This window comes from Macaca fascicularis, chromosome 4 (genome assembly GCF_037993035.2).
Source record: "Macaca fascicularis isolate 582-1 chromosome 4, T2T-MFA8v1.1".
NCBI classification, from domain to species: domain Eukaryota; kingdom Metazoa; phylum Chordata; class Mammalia; order Primates; family Cercopithecidae; genus Macaca; species Macaca fascicularis.
The window spans coordinates 118,992,613-119,005,015 of NC_088378.1; positions in this window are offsets into that span (position 1 = coordinate 118,992,613).

Genomic DNA, 12,403 nt, shown 5'->3' on the forward strand with positions numbered 1-12,403 from the left:
CTCCAGCATGGGTGACAGAGCCAGACTCCATCTCAAAAACACACACACACACACAAAAAAAAACACAAAAAACAACCAACCAAACAAAAAGAGTGGCTGAAGAGAGTTTAATGAAATAACTATTGTATTAGTCTGTCCTCATGCTGCTATAGAGAAATACCCAAGACTGGGTAATTTATAAAGGAAAGAGGTTTAATTGAGTCACAGTTTCACGTGGCTGGAGATACCTCAGGAAACTTACAATCATGGTGGAAGGCACCTCTTTACAGGGCGGCAGGGGAGAGAATGAATGCCCAGAGAATGGGGAAGCCCCTTATAAAACCATCAGGTCTTGCGAGAACTCACTCACTATCATGAGAACAGAATGGGGGAAACTGCCCCCATGATTCAATTATCTCCACATGGTCCCTCCCATGACACATGGGGATTATGAGAACTACAATTCAAGCTGAGATTTGGGTGGGGATACAGCCAAACCATATCACCTATTTACAAACTGGGGAAGGGTTAAGCCATCATAAGGGATGATGAAGCACTCTGGGGCTCTACTTCCCCTGGGAGACAAGAGCAGAAAGCAGCACAGGGATCTAGGAAAACACTGAGAGTCACGAGAGTCACAGCTGCAGGAAAAGTCTGCACCAACAGGAGCTGACAGCTTTCATAGAGAAAGACCCACTGTCAACTTAAGTAGCCCTGAAGACATGGACAGTTTATAAATGACTGGAAATTATGACGATAATTTATTACTGATTTGCTCTAAAGTGTTATCCATTTTATGCTATATATAGTTTAGTGTAGCTAGAAAATAAAGGGAAATTTATTTTTAATTTTGGGTATATATACAGATTTATATATTTACCATGCCAGATGTTAAATATTATGAATATCATTCCTGGGTAGTCTGTGACATAAAAGTATGAAGATTTTTGTTAAGAAGTAATTAACATTTGGTATTTAATATTTACACCATCCACCATTTTCATAGTGAGTTTATATATATGTCTGTGTGTGTGTATGTAATTGAAGTGGATCTTAATTTCTCTGCACTGGGGGAACTGGGTCAATATTTGAGCCATTAGGTATATCAACTTGCCAGTTTTCTGGGATATTCTTGAAGAACAAACATGTTTTAGCAACATTCTGCCAATTAGAGCTGCTTAAATGAGGCAGCTGTGAGTCAGCACAAATTTAGTCTGTGTTGACTTTGCTCTGCCTTGCCTCCTATATTTCTCCAATCTTTACTCACCTTCCCTCTGCACTCAGCAGCTTTGTTTCAATATATTTGTCCTTTGAACCTTTGAATACAGTTGCAACATTCTAAGTCAACAGGGCAGCTAAGCATACCTAGCAGAAAAAAAATTTCAACTTTAACCTCAGAAACCGACAAAATCTTCTCAAGGATTATGGTTCCAATAAATACTGTTTAAAGTATTTTATTCATAGTTCTATTCAGTAAACATTTATAGAGCACCTACTTTGTTCCCTGAATTGTTTTAGGGACAGAGAATGCCAGGAAAGACTAAGTCCTGAATGACAGGAACCAGAAGATCCAGTGTGAGAGGGTCTTAGTCAGAGGGAACAATGAGACAGGGTGTTAGTCAGGAACAAGTTGGGTGTGTTTTAGGTACACTGGTGTTTGGGAGCATGGTGAGGAAGTATTGAAAGATGAGGCCGGTATGGGTGTATTAGTTACCAATTGTTGTATACCAACTCACCCCGAAGTTTAGGGACTTAAAGCAACAAATATTTATTATCTCACACAGTTTCTGACGGTCAGGAATCTGGGAGCAGCTTAGCTGGGTGGTGAATCAGCATTTCTCAGGACGTTGCAATCAAGTCACTAACAAAGGCTGCGTCAGCGGAGGGCTTGAATGGGGCTAGTGGATCTCTTTCCAAGATGGCTCACTCACATGGCTGTTGGCAGAGGCCTCAGTTCCTCACTGAAAGTTGGCAATACATCTCACTTCTTTGGCATGTCTGCTTCTCTGTAGGACTGCTTGAATGTCCCCAGGACATGGCAGCTAACTTTCTCTGGAGTATGGAAGCAAGAGGGAAACTACAATGTCTTTTATGACCTAGTATTGGAAGTCACACCTCTGAAGATAGAGAAGGGCCAAGGAGATCGCCTCCGGGGAGAGAGCAGGTGGAGAAGAGAAGGCTGGGTGGAGCCAGCCAAGGCATCTGAGGAGGAGGGGTCAGTGAAGTAGAAGGAAGTCCAAGAAAGTGTGGCTTTCTTGTTGGCATCATGAGGCCAACAGATAGGCAAGAGGACAGAAGAGTGGCATTGAATTTGGTACCACGGAGGCTACTGCTGACCTGAGGAGAGAAGATGGGGACACAAGCCTGACTGGAGTGGGTTGAGGAGAAAATGGGACATGAGGCAGTGGAAATACCAGCTACCTACAGCCTTTTTGAGAAGTTTGCTCCGAAAAAGGGCATATGATTGGGACAGTAGACTTCCTCAGTGATCTAGAAGAGGAAGGGAAGGTTGAGTAGGCTGGGCTCAGTTTCATTTGCAATTGTGGAAAGTCGCCTAAGAGTGGCTGAGGCTGCGCACTGAACTCTTTACAGCCGCCAGGGAGGTCCCTTGGCTCTGGGCAGTGCGCCATCTGGTGCTCAGTCATGGAGTCAGAGTTAGACTAACACAGTAGGTTGGGCAATCCCTTTGCTGGAACAGAAAGGTTTTTTTTCTCGTACATTTTAAATTCAAGTTGGAGTAAACTGCCAAAAGAACAACTTAAAAAATGCTGACTGAATGGCGGAAGTGGAAAGTTCACCTCACTTCCTTTTAACCCCTTCCAACTTATTCCATTTCGTCTTTCTTTCTTACTCCCTCATCCTCTTCACCTTAATCCGTGAGTCTCTCTGTTTCCTTTTCTACTGTCCATTTCTATGATGCAGAATCTAATGATGCAGCTACAAGCCAAGAAACACCAAAGATTGCTGGCAGCCACCAGAAACCAGGAGAGAGGCCGGGAACAGATTATCCCTTAGAGCTTCCAGAAGAAGGAACCAGCTTTGCTGACATCTGGATTCTGGACTTTTAGCCACTAGACTTGTGCAAGAATAATTTCTGCTGTCTAAGCCACCCAGTTCGTGGTAATTTGTTACAGTGGCCACAGGAAAAGAATTCAACTACTTTGCAATAAAAAAAAGGAATGCGTACATACAAAAGCATAGATGAATTTCAAAATAGTTGTGCTGCGTGAAAGACACCAAACAAACAAAATACCTGCTGTATGCTTCTATTTATATAAACTTCTAGAAAATGCAAACTAACTCATTGTGACAAAAAGCAGATGAGTGGTACGGGACCAGGCAGGAGAAAGGGATTTCCAAAGGGCATGAGGATGTGAATAAGTTCATTATCATGATTATGATGATAGTTTCATAGGTGTATGTGTATGTTAAAACTTAGCCAGTTGAGGCTGGGCATGGTGGCTCACTCCTGTAATCCTAGCACTTTGGGAAGCCGAAGCAGACGTATCACCTGAGGCCAGGAGTTCAAGATCAGCCTGGCCAACATGGCAAAACCCCGTTTCTACTAAAAATACAAAAATTAGCTGGGCGTGGTGGCACACTCCTGTAGTCCCAGCTACTTGGGAGGCTGAGGCATGAGAATCACTTGAAATCAGGAAGTGGAGGTTGTAGTGAGCTGAGGTCACGCCACTGCATTCCAGCCTGGGGGTGACAGAGGGAGACTCATCTCAAAAACAAAAATGAAAACAAAACTGAAAAATGTATCCAGTTGTACACTTAACTCTGTACACTTTTTTTTTTTTTTGAGACAGTGTCTCGCTGTTGTCACCCAGGCTGTAGTGCAATGGTGCAATCTCAGCTCACTGCAACCTCCCTCTCCCAGGTTCAAGTGATTCTCCTGCCTCAGCCTCCCAAGTAGCTGGGATTACAGGTGCCCACCACCACACCCAGCTAATTTTTTGTATTTTTAGTAGAGATGGAGTTTTGCCATGTTGGCTAGGCTGGTCTCAATATTTCATATATATATATATATAAAATATATTGTATATAATACATTATATAAAATACACATATATTTTAAAGTGTGAATTATATCCCCTAATACAGTAATAAAACTAATAGATGGAAATAAACGATCACAAATTTATCATGTAGATAAGCATGCTGTACAATCCCTCTGCTCTCCAGCTGGTCTCCTCAGCTGCCTCTGTCCTTTGGAAGGCTTCCTTCTACTTAGAAACCGGCCCAGGTCTCCACTGTCCTAACCTTCTTAGCCATGCACCCACACTCAGAAGAAACCAACAAACACTCCACAGCAAATTTTTAAAATTCTTTATCCTTGGCTAGTTTTCCCTTTTGCTATTTCCTTCTTTCTTTTCACGTCCAAAACTTCAGTAGTCTACACTCTAGCTCTCCTTCCTCTCTCAAAGTCTTGAATTTTAATTTCTGAATTAATGAACTAATCATCTTAGTTCTATGAGTTTCAAGGTCTTTTCTCAGTCTATCTTTAACTTCTATGCTGCAAATACCAGCCCAACTTCCCTTTCCTTTCTGCCGCAGTCTCCCACTCTTCGCCAAGCACTACTGCTCAGATTTTCTTGTGGCTCATTTTTTCTTAGTTTCATGATTTATATCTCTTCTTTGCCAACATGTTGTCATGTGGATCCCACCCAGTCCTGCTTCATGTCAAAAGGCCAGGATTTTCTTGAAATAAATAACACGTAATTAAGGACAGCCCTCCTGCCTCCATAGCACAGCCCTGTGAAGAAAGCTATGAAAAGATTCCCGAGGCTGACGTTGGGCAGTGAACAAGTGAACAGAGCATTTAGCAGGGCAACTTGGATGCATCTCTGAAATGGCGTGGCCACTATTCCACTCACTGCACTCCACTCCTTATCTTGAAATGTTCTCCCCACTGCTCTCTGCCAGTCCGTATCAACATCTTCTGCATCATGACACCTTCACAAATACTGGACATTCCAACAAGGGGTCTTTCTAAATCTGTATTTCTTTCCATGCTGCCCCCACATCCTGAAGTGACAGTTTTGTCATTCTAATATTGGGGAAGATATGGAAGAGGATGGCAGTAGAGGTGGAGAAGCAGCTCTCACATAGTAGGAAGGTGGCTATTAGGTATTGTAGGTGAAAGCCAGGACTCATGCATCTGAGATGAGGATGCACTGAAGCTGATTAAAATTCTGTTATTATACATCCTCATCCTATTGTTCTACCTCAAGACCTGTGCATGCTTTCTTCTAAGGCTGCCCTCAATACTGGTTGTTCTGGTATTGTAAGGAAACCAAGAAGGAAGAATCAAGCATCAAAACTCAACACATCTAGTGCTCCCCTTTAGTTTACAGATGAAAGCACTGGGGTTCAGAGAGGTTGAAATTTATCTAACGTCACAAAGCTGATCAATGGTAGCATCAGCCTAGAACCCAGGTTTTCAGAATCACTGGCAACAGCCTTTTCCATTTATCCACTGATTCAGCAAATAATTTTTTTAGTTCTAATCTATAAAATGCTGCACTAGGACAGAGATACAGTGCTGAACAAGATGGGACAAAGGCCTTTGACCTCAAGGAATTCGCATTGTAGTGGGAGGAGACAGACTACAAACAAAAAAGAAAAAGTGATAAATATCTCAGTAATTGTAGCCTATGATTGGGATGTGAAGGAAATTAAGCAGGGACTATGAATTAGATTGTTCTCAGGTTGCTAATTAAAAGACATACCCAAGTCTGGATAGTTTATAGAGGAAAAAGTTTTAATAGACTCACAGTTCCACATGGCTGGGGAGGCCTCACAATCAGGGAGGAAGGCTAAAGGCACATCTTACACTACGGCAGGCAAGAGAGAATGAGAACCAAGTGAAAGGGGTTTCCATTTATAAAACCATCAGATCTCGTGAGACGTATTCACTACCATGAGAACAGTATGAGAAAAAACGCTCCCGTGATTCAGTTCTGTCCCCCCGGGTCCTTCCCACGACACATGGGAATTATGGGAACTACGATTCGAGATTTGGGTGGGGACACAGCTATTATCAGACTATAATAGAGAGTAGCTGGGGAGAGCTTTACTTTAGATGAATGGTAAGGGAAACATAAAAATTGAGAGAAAACTAGGCATGCAAAGAGATGGAAGGGAGGTTCTGGGGCAAAGGAACCAGCATTTTCATGGGTTTGAAGAGAGAAAGTGCTCAGTGTCTTTGTGTACCCCAAGCCGAAGGAGGCCCCTGGGGCTTGGCTGAAAAGTAGAGGACAGGGACATGGCTTGAGGAGGGGGGTGGCAGGTGGCAGATGACTCACTCCCGTTAAGTCCTGTTAAGGAGTTTGGATTTTATTCTAGGTGAAATGGGAATCCAATGGCTGGCCCTCTTCCATATAGATTTTGCCCAGAAGACACAGTATTTTGGGAGGTATGGTTCCACACTACAGCTATTTGAAAGCATAACTGGAACTTATGAGGAAAAATCCATCTGCTTCTGTACCAAAAAAGACTGAAGAAAAAAACTGAAAATCAGTCGTAGTGTGTGGATTTGCCAAAATACATTAAATTACTTTTCTGGAGTCTAGTGGATAAGTATCTTAGTCCATTCAGTGGCTGGAACAAAATGCCGTAAACTGAGGTGTTTATAAGCAACAGAAATTTATTTCTCACTGTTCTGGATGCTGAGAAGTCTGAGGTCAAGGCTCAGGCAGATTTGGTGTCTGGTGAGGGCCTGTTTCTTCATAGACGGTGTATTAGTCTGTTCTCACAGTGCTATAAAAATACTGCCCAAGCCTGGGTAATTTATAAAGGAAAGAGGTTTAATTGATTCACAGTCTCACACGGCTGGGGAGGCCTCAGGAAACTTACAATTACGGCAGAAGGCAAAAGGGTAGCAAGGACCTTCTTCACATGGTGGCAGGAGAGAGAAGTGCAAGCAGAGGAAATGCCAAACATTTGTAAAACCATCAGATATGGTGAGAACTCACTCACTATCATGAGAATAGCATGGGGGAAACTGTTTCCCATGATCAGATCACTTCCCTTCCTTGACACATGGGGATTACGATTCAAGATGAGATTTGGGTGGGAACATAGAGCCAAACCATATCAGTCCATGCCTTTTTGCTCAGTCCTCACATGGTAGAAGGGGCAAGCAAACTCCCTTGGGCCTCATTTATAATGGCCCTAAGGGCACTAATTCCATTCATGAGGTCTCTGTCCTCATAACCTAGGCACCTCCCAAAGGCCCTACTTCTTAATGGCATCACCTTGGAGATTAGGTTTCAACATATGAATTTTAGGGGGATGCAAACATTCAGACCATAGCAATAAGTAGGTTGGTAAAATTTCTAAAATAAATGAATTATGCTGACATAAACAGGGCAGCTACTAACTCATAACTATAACTGAGGTTGCTATTTGCCAGGTACAGCTCACAGAGAAAGTAAATGTCAATCAAAACATTTTAACAGAACAATTTAAATATACTCAAAGAGCATCCCCCTTAAACTTATCAAATCATTTCAAAACTAAAAGCAGACCTGTGAATGTGGATAATTGCCTCTAATATCATGTTTTATAAGTTAGTATTTTTATGTTAAGTTTTCATAAAATGAAGCTTCCAGTATAAGGATGCATGTTTGCACTTAAACGTATGGTCCACACACATACACATACATGAAGAAAACACGTACCAAACGCTTAAGGGCTGAATTGCACTGAATTACGAAGTTCCATGTTTTAAGGTTCACAATTTTTAAATGCTGGATTAATATGTAACATGTCACTGAGATTTCTTAAAGAAAGAATTGATTTTGCTTAATTTGTTTTCAATACAGTTTAAATAAGCTAACTTTTTTGCTTATCTAGCTATCTCTGATTATTTTACAAAGCTTTATTTTCCACTGTTGGTAACAATTTAGTTACTAGTGCCAAGCAATGTCCTGCAGGGATAGTGAAGTGCAGACCTTTCTAAGTGAGAACAGTATGTGCCAAGGCAACATCTTCGTGGGAGCAAAGAAATCTCACTTTATATCACAAGCAGGACATAAAGATTTTCTATAAACCAGAAAATATGTATTCAATATTCAAGGAACCATGAGCTTGTACTGTGTGCTAGCTTACTGAATTGATTTTTTCATAGAAAGGAAAATCTTTATTCTTCCTCTGAAATTGCCCAAGAATCCACATGACTAAAACCCAGTTTGAGTAGACCAAGCAGAATGGAGGCATAATGCCAAGATGGCTGAAGATACATTTCCAGAATCCTAGGCTGAGGATAAACATAATTTTAAAAGGCATATAGTTACTGGTGTATTTAATTCCTTTTGTTCTTACACACATTAAAGATGGAATTACTGCCTTTGATTTTTTACTTTAGAGGCACACTTGAAAGCTGTGAAATTACCTACTTAGCAGCTTTGCCTGCCTGCTAACGTTCTTCTGGCTAGAACAAGGTAAATGCACAGTAATTGCTTCTTATCTCACCTTTTCTGCAAATAGGTAGAGGGAAATGATTGGTGTTCATGGTCTATTGAGTCTTTTTTAAAATAATTTCCCTTAAATAAAAGATAGATTTGGAAGTAGTTACAAAAGGAAAGAAAGAGCTAGAGAAAGCTGGTGCAAGATGATATTCTATTAATATCCATTGCTTGGAGTTCTGTTTGGTGCCATTTGACTGAGGAAGTCACCACTTTATCTCAAGCAAATAAGTTCAGTTGTTAAAAATGCAGGGAATTTTCTAGAATGTGCTTACTATATGCTTAAAACTTAAGTCACAGATACTGAGAATTATTTCCAATTTATCCTAAGTTTAAAATAAAGCGAGAGTTTAAATGAAAGCCAAAATCACAACTAAAATGATTTAAAATGAATTAACCTTATTTATTCAGTTATAGCTAAATACTCTCATTATTCTCTTACCTGAAATCAATAATAGATATTAATTTGAATGAATAGATTAGAGATTTACCATTATATTCTAGATGTATAAATTATTTTTAGAATAATAGACATATGAACACACACTATGAAAAATATATTTCTAAATAAATCAGCAATCTGTTTCTCACGAATTTTCATTTTGAGTTTATTTGAATCTTTTTTTTTTGAGCTAGGGTCTCACTCTGACACTCAGGCTAGAGTACAGTGGTGTGATCATGGTTTACTGCAGCCTCTGCCGTAAGAGATGCTCTGGCACTCACCACCATACCTGGCTAATTTTTGCATTTTTTTGTAGAGACAGGGTTTCACTATGTTGGCCAGGCTGGTCTCAAAGTCCTGGGCTCAAGTGATTGGCTAGCGTTGGCCTCCCAAAGTGCTGGGATTACAGGCCTGAGCTACTGTACTTGGCTTATTTGAATTCTTTATAGGTCTCTTTTGGTTACATGGTTAATTGAAGTCGTTTCATATAAATTACTTAGTTTTTGATTTGTACTTTTATATAATTGTATGTTCTTCAAATTATCAGAATGATAATACATCTTTTTGAAGATGACCCACTCGTTACCTAGCTTCATTTTATTATAGGATATAAACACTCAATAAAAGCACCCAAAAGTCAGGACATTTTGACTTGAAATATTTAATCCAGACAATAAAGCTAGACACTTGGATTTAGAAGTTAAGATTTAGAAAAGCTTAAAACACTGCCAGTCTTGCTTTTTCAGAATAAATCTTATTCAGACCATCTTTCTGGGATTCTAAAACTCAGATCTATCAGAGCCTCAGAAATTGTTGTGAAGAACAGACTTTTGAATACAAAACAAGATAATATTCCCTCTGCTCCCTGTAATATAAATGCATTTGTTGTGTGGCATATTTTCTATTATAATTGATATTGTACAGATTGTTAAAATTGATTATAAGCAATGTCCACTCTCTCAAGGAAACATTGTGTTATATATGGAGAGAGAGATGAATCAGTTTGCAAATTCAAGTGTGAAAGACTGTATATTTCTAAAACTGAATTTTGTTGTGAAGAACAGACTTTTGAATGCAAAACAAGATTATATTCCCTCTGCTCCCTGTGATAAAAATGCATTTCTTGTGTGGTTTATTTTCTTTTGGTAATTGATATTTTACAGATTATTAAAATTGATTCTAAGCAATGTCCACTCTGAAAGCGAAATGTTGTGCTATATGTGAAGAGAGAGATGAATCAGTTCACAACTATATTTCTAAAACTGAGTTTCATTTCTATTTTGAGTCCCATTTCATTAGGGAACATAAACCAAATTTAACCCAACTAAATCTGTTGGGTCTCTTCCCCAACACACACCCTCAATTTTTTCTAAGGTTCCATCTAAGTTCCTATCCTGTCCTCAACAGACATCTGTCCACACAGGAGCCTGCCAAGACATTCTCATTCCCATCTAGTCTCGAGGTGATAGTCTTTGCAGATGACTGCAATACCCACTTCATTACCACCACCAGGTCTGTTTCATTTGGAACTGTGCATTGCTGGAACAAGGAGAGCTCTGAGGCTGTCTGAAGCCTATCGGCCTAGGCGCAGCATCTAGGCATTTCTACTTAACGCTAGTGAGTCATCTGGGTTTTCGAGAAGTAATGCAAGGTTTCCCATGGTCTCAGATACCCTAAACTATACTGGGAGTCTGGCATGTCTTATCTGCCTCCTCTAAAATTTGACGAGGCTGATGTGAGAAAAGAGAAGGTTTTCCTATCGACTTGAGTGTCTAAAGTCTCTTCCTTCCCGGTGTAACTCTATTCCTCTACCTCATTTCCAGAAGGTAGCTACACGGTTCACCAATTCTTCTAAATCATTTGTTTTTGGCACTTGCAGGATTGGAAATAGCAGTAAATTTTTTGGCCTTTCTCCTAAAGAGAGATGGGATATAATTCCCTCCCCTTGGGTCTGGGCTGGCCTTGGTGACTTACTTAAAACCAACAGCATATGATGACAATACCGCCTTGTGACTTTTGAAGCTAGATCAGAAGAAGCTTTGCAGCTTCTGCTTTGGTCTCCAAACACTCACTCTCCATGCGCTTCCTCCAGGAACCAGCCACCATGCTGTGAGAAGCCCAAGCAATGTCCAGAGGCCATAGATGAGTACTTTAGTCAAGAGCTCCAGCTGAACTCTTAGCCAAAAGGCAGCATCCATTGCCAGCCGATGAGGAAGCCTCTTGGATGCTCAGCCCACACGAGCCTTTGGCTTGTTCCTGTTCCAGTCAACATCTGAGTGACACTTCATGAAAGACCTGAGGCAAGAATCACTCAGCTGAGCCCCTTCTCAATTCCCAAACCACGAAATTGTGTGCAAATTTAAATGACTGTTTTAAGCTACTGAATTTTGGTGTAATGTTTCATGCCACAATAGATAATCAGAACATGGAATATATTTTGCACATTTTGAAGCTCAAAATCCAGGCTTTTGCAACTCCAAAGTCTCAGCATTTTCATTTCTCTGATATTCGATGAGTTGTGAATTTGCGAAGTGATTCATCTCTTTCTCCATATATAACATATTTCCTTTCCAGAGTGGACATTGCTTAGAATCAATTTTAACAATCTGTACAATGTCAATCATTAACTGGAAAATTAACCTGGAGAGACAATGGGTAGATGGAAATGTGATAAATAGCGTGGGGCTACAGTGGATGGAATCCTTGGTTGTCTCTAGACATTATCCCACTGCAAGGTTATGACATGTTATATGTGAGTGAAGTGTTTTTTGTGTTTCTTACAAAAAGGGATAGGTTTTTATCCTTTAAATAGAAAATGGCCGGGTGTGGTGGCTCACTCCTGTAATCCCAGCACTTCGGTAGGTCAACCTGGGCAGATCACTTGAGGTCAGGATTTCAAGACCAGCCTGGCCAAAATGGCGAAACCCCATCTCTACCAAAAAGACAAAAAATTAGCTAGGCATGGTGCTGGGCACCTGTAATCCCAGCTACTCAGGAGGCTGACACAGGAGAATCGCTGGAACCTGGGAGACAGAGGTTGTAGTGAGCCGAGATCGGAGCCTGGGTGACAGAGCAAAACTTTGTCTCAAAAAAAAAAAAAAAAGAAAAGAAAAGAAAAAAAGAAAAAGAAAAAGATTAAAAGATTCATATCAGAAGGCTGATATGAAAATCAATATAACTATCATACTATAGCTCTTCTCAGAGTTTGGAGCATGCTTGGACTATAAGAACTCTGCAGTGGCAGGTGGTGGGGAGGGAGTCAATTCAGATGGTATGCACACCCACTTTTGTCTAACACTGTTTAGGGAGTAAGTACTAGGCTTGTAGAGAAACCCTGGAGAAAGTAGCACAGCAATTCAACTGATGAATGAGCAGGTTCTACTCATTTCTCATATATAGGTGCTGGCAGATAATGAACAACATGCTTTCCAGATCCAAGGAAGAGTTGATTCATAAGGCTCTTCCCAGTTTCATGCAATGATGTACTGAAATTACATTTCTTGGTGCC